Genomic DNA, 9,924 nt, shown 5'->3' with positions numbered 1-9,924 from the left:
TATCGATCCTGTGCTAATTGTGACAGTCTCTGCAATCGAGCAACTTCAAGTAATGGCTTCAAAACGACAATATAAAGAGGCTGCTGCACAGGTATAGGTATGTAAGCTGGTTATACATTAGTTCCAATAGAATAATTACATAAGAATCACATACACATTCAAATATTTAAGGGTATAATGGTACCATGTTAACCACTAGATAGCATTATGAATAGGATAAATTACTTGTAATAGCAATCAACATTCCATGTTTTTTCCATCTTAGGCAACCAACTATCTTGTTAGTTAACTTGAATGGAAAAAGAATAGTCGGTTGCCTAGAGTGCAAAAAACATGGTAAAAAGAACTATTCTAGTTAGCTTTGCTATTCGATTTATCTTTTCCATTAGTTTATTAAGTTTAGTGTATTTAAGTTGCTAGGTTACCTTAAGTTGTTTTGTGGGGTTAATATCCCAAGAAAGCTGGCTAGGATAAAAGAAAAAAAAAAGGAAGTTAATAATTAGTATGGAGCTAGGTAACATTTCCATTTTCCAAGGCAAATAGAATTAAGAATAGATACGTGGTCCATGCATGCATGCATATCCCACATCGGAGGCGGAAGAAAAGAAAAGTCAACGTAGTTGTTGGATAAAAAGCGAGGGCAGGGGAACGGAAAAATCACTTACCTGGACGGTGTCTTTGGGGGATCAAGAAGGTCCATGGCCTAGGCTGGTGGTCTCCATTGCACATTACGGAGAGGTGCCTGTCTAAGGTCGGCCCAAGTTGGTCGAACCTACGTCATAATTTGTGTTAGAGGGGGCCTGCGTTCGCGCGGCTCCTACCTATACTCTTAGTTTTAAAATTTCATATTCTTTTTATGCTTACAATCAGTAGAAAAGTAGTAACTCCAAAATTTCTGCTTAGTTAATTGCATCTCTCGTTTGGTTTAGAAAACTTAAAAAATGACAATTTTGAATTCTGACGAGTTATAGATTAGAAGCTGGTACATTTTTCTGACAATTTTGAATTTTGACGAGTCTCCTGGTTTAATTACTTTAATTAATAAGCAAATTAAGGTATCAAAAAGAAGCAGTTCCAGTCTAACGTTAATTACAAGCTAAGGGACTGTGATGCTGCGATGGGTAGTCTCATGGTTTATAATTTATATTAATATTAACATACTGTATGGCAGCTATATTAATCAAGCAAATTAAGCTACTGCAGTTAAGCCATTAGTTGAGTCGGTTGCATGCATGACATAATAAAGGCAAAGTTATGGAGTCCCACATCGCCTCAAGGAAAGCAAACAGAGAATGTTGAGTAGGTTTAAAAAGGAAGGCCTTTCCCTTACGCAAATTTCATACCTTTCTCGGCCTTTTGGCTAAGATCAAGTGTAGTATCTGTTCTTATCAGTTTAATATCTGATATGTGGGCCATCGGCCCACTCGATATTAATCTTATTTTTTATGGGGAAAGATCCGTCACAATAGCTTGCTATTGGGGTCTTTGAGTGTCGCCTTGGCGTTGCACTTTTGCCTTGGCATGGCGCACCCCTCCAAATCAAAACTTTAACCTTTTCATTTCTAATGCATCCATACGGAGAGTTGCAACAGGTACCATTGACCCTTGTAGTTTACCTTTAAAAGGGACTGTGTGACCCTTGTAGTTTACAGTTTAATATCTTATATGTGGTTCATCCCACTAACCCTGCACCAAAGAAATCTGAGCAAGAACCAATTCAGTTTGTGAGTTGAAGAAAACTATGGTATTAACATCAATATCAAGAACCACTTCACTTTTCCAACTGCAGGCTGCCCATAAATGCTAAATAGAGTTGCCATGCATATCACTGATTGCAGCAATCCATACTATCAAAACCTCACAAAAATTGCAAAACAAGTATAAATTCCCTGGGGATGCATCATGCATGGGAATCGAGCCATCACTTTCAATGCCAAACTCTTCCATCAGGTTACCATTCGGCCGGTATTCATTCCCCACTCTTGCTATTATCAAAACCACACAATCATTTCACCCATCAACTAAGAAACCAGGATCCCGTTTCGTAAAGTAATAAAGATTTTGTGGCTATTGAGTTCACCAAAATGTCCAAACATGCAAAACCGGGAGTTTAACTGCAAAACCGGTGGAGCATATGTCATACTAGGTCCTCATATCAAGTATAGAGCTTCACGACTAAAAATAGAGAATCATTAAAAACGATGGACAAAATCTTGGTTGTCTCTTTGAGCATAAGCCCGAGATATATAAGATACAAAGTTGATTAAATTTAACCATTAACACCTAAGTAGCTGGAGTTCGTAGTCAAACTTCTTGTTGACTCAGTCAATGAGAAATTACCAATTGCAATTGTCGTGAAATAGATCTAAGATAACTGAACAAATATTTGACAAGTTTGTGCTGCCCACAAAACTTTATCAACAAGACAAACATGATTATTTATGGTTAACTTGTTCGGATGATTCATATTTCCACATTGATCTTATCTTAAATTATAAGCTAATTATTTCATAGACATAATCAAACCTATTATGTTGATCCGACAAATTGTCTTCCTCCCTGCGTATAGTTCATTAGCAACAAAAATGATTTCACAATATTGCGTATTACTATTATATTATATATATATATATATATATATATATATATATATATATATATATATATATATATATATATATATATATATATATATACACACACACATTACAATGTTAATCGACTATACAATATCTTAATTGCAATAAAAAACACATCACTGAAACATAACACCAATTATTGTTAACGGAGGAGTGCTCTAGTGAAAGTTTGATGATTTAAGTCTTGTTGTGGTCAAGAATTGTAGATTTAGAAGTAGCATAATGGTCATGTGTATGTCATTCTACAACAAAATGTATACATGAATCTTGTTGGCCCTTATTTGTTATTACCTTGCTTAACCTGAAGTCTACGATAAGAATTTCTCTAAGTCAGATATTACTACAAGTTTGTTATTTTATCGACTTATATATATATATATATATATATATATATATATATATATATATATATATATATCATAAAATAAATTATTTTTTCATCTTGATTTCAGGGTTTAAATTTCAACAAGTCAACATAAGGTCTCTCCTTGTTGCAAGTTACTCCATATATATCACTATGTAAACATCTACAATGATGAATTGGTAATATGACTTCTAATGTCGAACCTTATAATCTTATGAATCAACATACTTCACCTTAGTACATCAACGTCACCGTATCAATCATTAACCAACTCCTTTCTCGATAGTGTAAAATATACTTTTGCAACATTGTTTCCAGATGTGTTATCTTTGTGATAAGATACTTTTAGCTTATATTTTAACTTATATTTGTAAAGTTTTGTTTAAATCCCTAATTTGTAGGGATTTATATTCTAGATAATTCCGCCATAGTATATAAGTTATATTAGGGTTCATTGAAAAAAATACAACTTGGTGCGTTCTCTCTTTGTGGGAGTTTATTATTCAACATTAGTTTTTAATGAACTTTTTTCTTATTGCTTGATATTTGTTTATTACGATATTTCAATTGGTATCACAACAGGTTTGAATTACGTCGAACAATATGGAATTCCACTTGAGCATCTAAACCCACTAACAGTTCAACACCTGCCATCAAAATTCTTTTATTCGATGAAAATAATTTTGCTATGTGGACATCATATCGATGTTCTCAAAAACAATAAAAAAAGATCAAAACTATGGATCTTCTGATGGTGGTGGTGGTTATAATATTAGGCCCATAAGAATATCACAAGCTTCCCAGTCAACTTTCCAAACATATACACAGGCTCGCAGCCACCGGAGACGGTGGCTAGCAGCTGCAGAATGGAGGCATCCACCATGGTCGTTGCCATGGTGGTTGTTCTCAGTTTCCTGGTCCGACGAGCATACACACAACGAAATACAACACCAAAATATACACACATACTTGCGACACACCATCTAAAATGCACACTCCAGTCTCCTTTAGGGTGGTGGATGTTGACCGGAGCAGCTGGAATGAGTCATAAGAGCGGCGACGGTCGTGGCTGTGGTGTAACACCGAAGTAATGGAGAAGAAGGCTTAAACTGCAAACGACAACAACATTAGTGGCAGAAAAGGGCGCCCGCTCGGTCTTTGTTGACGGGAATGGGAGCAACCGACGTCGGACGACGACTTCGTCTTCACAGAAGCGGTGCAGCGACGACAGCGACTCCGGTCGTTCATGACCCACACATCAACATTCACAGCTCCATTTCCAGCCTTCGGCGGTTCTCTCTCGGCTGCTCAAACGTCACCGGCAACGGGCTGTTGTGGTCGACGTCCAACGACGAAGTAGCAGGCGGCGGATGAAGGTGTTCCAAAGATGGTGACGACTGGAGGATAACGATCTAGGGTTAGGTTAACATGGATGAGTAAGGTGATGGGTTTTAACCCATCTCCAATTAAAACTTCTTATTGTCTTGACACTCCCGGCCCCTCCCCCCTCAATTCCTTTCAATCCAAATCAATATTTTACTCTTTTGCCCTGCTTCCAAAATCTATTCAATTAAATCCAATAATTGCCAAACAACTCTAAACCTTCAGAATTTTTTCCAAAATAAATCTTGGAATTGCACTTTTAACCCCCAAAATTATATCATTGAACTACTCAAAACCAACACCCTTCTAAATTATTATGAATTTTAGGGCTAATATAAGATAATATAACATATAAATTTACATCTTAGTGTTCAGGGTTTCTTATTTAATTACTTAATTATAAACGGAATGTTACATGCATGAAGCCACCTGGGAGAATCTGGTTGATATGAACATGCGTTTACATAAGTTCCACCTTAAGGACAAGGTGCGTGTTTAGGAAGGGAGTAATGATACGACCCATGTTGGGTGTTTTGGTTAGATCTATTGACGAAGGGTTAAGCATTAAGATTCAATAGATTTTTTAAATGTTTCCTTTTATTTAGTTGTCCATTTAATTAGAATATTTACTTTTTTTTTATTACTTTAGGATTCCTATTTTCTAGGATCTGGTTTTAGTTTCTGATTAGGATTATAAAGACTAAATAATTAATGCTTTATAGATTATTTATGATTGTGCCATAAATAAAAGTCTTTGACAGTTTGCTGGATAATTCCTTGTTTCTTGAACTACAGGTGGCTAGGTTAAGGTTCCTACCTTCGGGTTAGGATATTGATCTTATTACATATGTTTGAAGAACAATTCCTCACGTGGACCTCTGAGGAATTGTTCTTCAAAAACATTCATATGAGAAATTGTTCTTCGCATAACCATGACCATAGAACGATTTTGGTAAGTTTTTTCGATTTCAAACAAAAAATTTTCAAGCTACTTCAAAAACAATTTTTTCGATTTTGGTAAGTTCAAACAATATTTTTTTGATTTCAAACACAATTTTTTCAAGTTTAAGCTTAATTTTTTACCAGCACCCATTTCAATTTTCTTTAAGTATTCTTTGTATTTTTATGAATTTACCGCTGCCACATCACTTCCTTAGAGCTTTTCCAATTCCTCATAGCTGAAAGAGTTCCCTAGAGACCCTTCTGTAACGCCCGTAGATCCGGGCTACTCAATTTAGAGGCAATAGAGGTCGAAAACAACTTTTCAACAAAAGATTATTTAGAATAAATAATCTTAACCAAGCTGTAGAATATGTCTCAAGGTTTTCGTACATATAAAGAACGCCGAAATCCGAGTTATAACGAAGAAGTTATGACCCGTTGAAATTTCGCGACGGAACAGGTACAATACCGGGAAGCGTAAATAGTGAATTTATGATAGAGCGAGATTTAGCCTTAGCGATCTAAACAAAAGTCGTAGAATATGTTAAACTAAGAACATCGATAAAAAGAACGCCAAATCTGACTTCGTATGAAGAAGTTATGATTTTTCGAAGTTTCGGATTAGCAGTGTACAGCCCGAAATTCGAATATTAGATCGAGCAGTTTTTAGCCGACACAACCTAAACGAGAATCGAAGATATCGATAAGAGTAGTGTAACGAGAAAAAGATGGGCGAAAACGGACATCGGATGAAGAAGTTATGAGAATTTAACGGATCAATCCTGTCCCGGTCTGTTAATAATATAAAATTTAAAATCGATTCCAAATTCGCCGACGGAGTCTAAACAAAAGTTGTAGAGTATGTTCCTACCTTCGCGTGGATATAAAGAACGTCGAAAACAGAGGTCTTACGCGAAAGTTACGAATTTTTGAAGTTGTAACTTGAATTTGCGAAGTTGATGACGTGGCGCGTTGTGGGCCGTCCATCGATGATCAAAGGATGCTTCGGATTCGGACACGCCTCACTTCACATTACGCCCCGCGTACGAGGTCCGGTACGCCCCGCGTACCTCCGGCCTTATCCTTCCGAGTCCGAGCCAACTGGTGCAAGCTGGCAACCACATCCGAGCTACGCCCCGCATAGCACTGCTGGATGCCCAGCGTACTTCCGAGGCTGTGGCGTATAAAAGGGGAGCGAAGGTTCTCGGAAATCTCACACCTTTCTCCACACTTTCTCTCACTACTTTCTCTCTCTAAGGGTTTTAACCCTCCCTAAAGTCTAGGTGAACCCCTAACACACTAAGGAAGCCCCGAGGCTCCCGGAGTCCCGAGAAAAAGGAGTTTTTCGGTTTCGAAACGCTGATCCAATTAAGTTTTGGTTTTCGATAAAATTCTTTGTAAGTGTGCTACGCTTACGCAATTTTTAATATAGCTTTCAAATAATTATAGGAATGTTATTAGGTCCTTAAAATAATTATTTGGGCTATTATTATGAGTTATATTGAGTGTTATTAACGCGTATATAATAATAATAATAATAGTCAGACAATTAATTTGTCGCGGTTATCATTAGACTAAACCCTAGTGGTACCGATACTAGGTTTTATCGAAGGAAAATCATTGTGAGAGTATCGAAGCGCTGTCCGAGAGCTGAGTCACCACCTTTCAAGTGAGTGCATGGTCCTTTCATCTTACACATAGATATGAAGTATTTTATTATAAATTGCATGCTATGTGTGAATATTGTCTGAATACTTGCTGTCTATGCTGGTGAAAGATTTTTATACATGTTTTAAATGATGTAAACTGTATAAATTATTTTATATCTACAAAATATGTTGGGTAAAACATGGGTAGATGAATGTTGAGGGATAAAAGCTGAAATATAGGAACATTAGTAGCATGGACCTAGTGCCCTATAGGTATACAGTGGCAACAGTGGACCTAGTATCCTATAGATGAGCACTGGCAGCTGCGCCACAACTCGTAGATGTTTCAGATCTACGGTAAACGTCCTAGCAGCTGCGCTCTAAGGACAGTATCGGCAGCTGCGCCTAATCGGGAGCCTTATGACCATGACAATAGCGTTTAAAGGTCAATACCCGTAGAAGCGCCTCATAGAAAATGTCCCAATTCTGGCAGCTGCGCCTAAGTGACAAGATTAGCAGTTGTGCTTGACCAATGTGTCATTGGCAACAATGGACTTCATGTTATTTCCTTAGGATGATCCTTAGGAATGAATGAATGAGAAATAGTTGATTCTTAGGATAGATCCTTAAGAATAAAGAAGATAATGGGGATGGGTAATTGGGTTGCTGGCCGCTCAGAGCCGGCAGAAAAGTTATGCAGACAGGCGTCGGTCCGAGCTTGAGTTCCAGGTTGGTGATCTCGTGCTCCTGAAGGTCTCTCCTTGGAAAGGAGTGATTCGATTCAGGAAGAGGGGCAAGTTGGGGCCCCGGTATATTGGTCCTTTTCGTGTGATTGCAAGGGTGGGACGGGTAGCCTACCGTTTAGACTTGCCAGCAGAGTTGGGACAGATTCACGACACTTTCCATGTGTTGCAGATGCGGAAATGTATAGCCGACGAATCAGCGGTGGTTCCGTTAGGAGATATTTAGGTGGATGCAAGTCTGAATTATGCAGAAAGACCTGTAGCCATCAGAGATCGGAAGATCAAGGTTTTGAGGAACAAGGAGGTGCCTCTGGTATTGGTTCAGTGGCAGCATCGGAAGGGATCAGAGATGACTTGGGAGCCGGAGCGGGAGATGCGGGAGCAACATCCGGAACTTTTTGACTAAGCGGGACTTCGAGGGCGAAGTCTTATTCTAGTGGGGGAGATTTGTAACAGCCCGGATCCCCAGGTACCTTCATTTCTTTATATATTTTGGCATTCTGTGAGGGGACTCGGCGAGTTGGTGGTTGAACTCGTCGAGTCGGGTCGCGGTTTTTAGCGGGGGTTCGCGTCCGGACTCGGCGAGTCCAAGGGATGGACTCGACGAGTCCGTGCTGTTTAATGAAACCCTAATTCCCCGGCCCTGAGCTCTATTTAAAGGACCTTATGGCCCTCTTATGCGGCCACCTTGAACCCTAAGAGCCTCCATACGTCTGTAAGCCCTTGTGTGTGTGTTTGAAGGCCTTTTGTTCTTCATTTTGTGTGATAGTGCAAGGAAAGGAGGGAGAGGAGCAAGCTTGAAGTGTTGGGGAGCTTAGATCTGTTGCTATTTCATCAATGGGGTCTTCTTGAGGTAACATTCTGAGCCAATCTTCGTGTTTTGTGTTGATGGGCCAAATCTAGGGTTTCTTCTTGCCTTTCTTGGCTTGAATAAGAAGTATGAGAGGTCCCATGGAGACATGGAACCTAGATCTGGACTTTAGCAGGTCCAGGAGACCCCTTATGACAAGCTTTATGCCCATTTATTTGAGTTAGAAGCTATACTTGCCATATTGAAGGTGGTTTCTTCAAAATAAGCCTTGTATGCATTGCATGGCAACCAAGACTGAGACTTTACGTGACAAATAAGCTTGGGAAGGCCAGATCTATGTATTTATGGAACGGATCTGACCGCAAGAGCCAGTTTTAGCTGGTGCATGGCATGGACTCGCCGAGTCTGAAGAACAGACTCGACGAGTCACTTGAAGATTGTCCTTGAGACCATCTTGTGTGTAGACTGGACCGAGTTGTGAGCGACTCAGTGAGTCGCAGAGAGTTGGAAAGGTTTTGCCAGGTGGACCGAGTCAGGATGGGACTCGCCGAGTTGGCCTTAGACTCGGCGAGTTGAGTCGCGGTGACCCTGCGATTCAGGCCCAGGCGGAACTCGTCGAGTCAGGGGAGTACTCGACGAGTCAAAGGGAAAATTCTTGAGAGTTGGTAAAAACGCGTAGACTCGCCGAGTCACTATTGTGCACTCGCCGAGTCTAGTCCAAATTAACTAAAGACTGTTGATCGGGTCAACCTGTGTTGACTTGATTTGGATGGTCCACCTTAGCGGTACAAGTAATATTTATAGATTTATATATCGTAGGAGGATTGCAGCTCGAGGGTTCGGGCCCGAGTGATTCCAGGATTTTCGATTAGCAATTTAGCAAGGCATACGAGGTGAGTCTCCTCACTATACTGTACCCGGAAGGGTTTGACTATGTGACCGGAAGGTCGAATATGATATGGAATATATGCTTTATGTGTGTTAAGTTAATTGCTATATGTGTCATGTATGATATGTTTGATGTGGGCCGGAAGGCGTGGTCATATGGACTGTAAAAGGTTGATGTGGGTAGGACCGGAAGGTTTACCCAGTCGGGACGGAAGTCCCCTGAACACATGGACCGGAAGGTCAAGGCCTGGAAAGGCGTATGTGTGTATGTTGTATTTTAGGAACTCACTAAGCTTTATGCTTACAGTTGTTGCTTATGTGTTTCAGGTACGAGTGAGGACCGTGGGAAGGCGCCAGCGTGATCGTACACACACTCAGGGAAACTATTTTATCTTTTGATATGTAATCGTTTGAGACTACGACGTTATTTTGGAAATCTAAACTAATTACTCATGTCTTAATGGTTGTAAAAATGAAAATTTTTGGTTGGCAATTTTATGACGTT

The 9,924-nt window shown here is 39.5% G+C and overlaps 2 non-coding genes across 2 annotated transcripts; both read left to right on the top strand.

Annotated features, from left to right (window-relative positions):
* The first annotated feature begins 657 nt into the window (after positions 1-657).
* On the top strand, positions 658-821 carry LOC145044346 (U1 spliceosomal RNA). The gene has a single exon (XR_013681304.1). It is a non-coding gene; the product is annotated as a U1 spliceosomal RNA (small nuclear RNA).
* A 518-nt stretch (positions 822-1,339) lies between these two features.
* LOC145044362 (U2 spliceosomal RNA) lies at positions 1,340-1,535 on the top strand. The gene has a single exon (XR_013681319.1). It is a non-coding gene; the product is annotated as a U2 spliceosomal RNA (small nuclear RNA).
* The last annotated feature ends 8,389 nt before the right edge of the window (positions 1,536-9,924 follow it).

This window comes from Lactuca saligna, chromosome 4 (genome assembly GCF_052625555.1).
Source record: "Lactuca saligna cultivar CGN05327 chromosome 4, ASM5262555v1, whole genome shotgun sequence".
NCBI classification, from domain to species: domain Eukaryota; kingdom Viridiplantae; phylum Streptophyta; class Magnoliopsida; order Asterales; family Asteraceae; genus Lactuca; species Lactuca saligna.
This window is presented reverse-complemented; position numbering and strand designations above follow the sequence as displayed.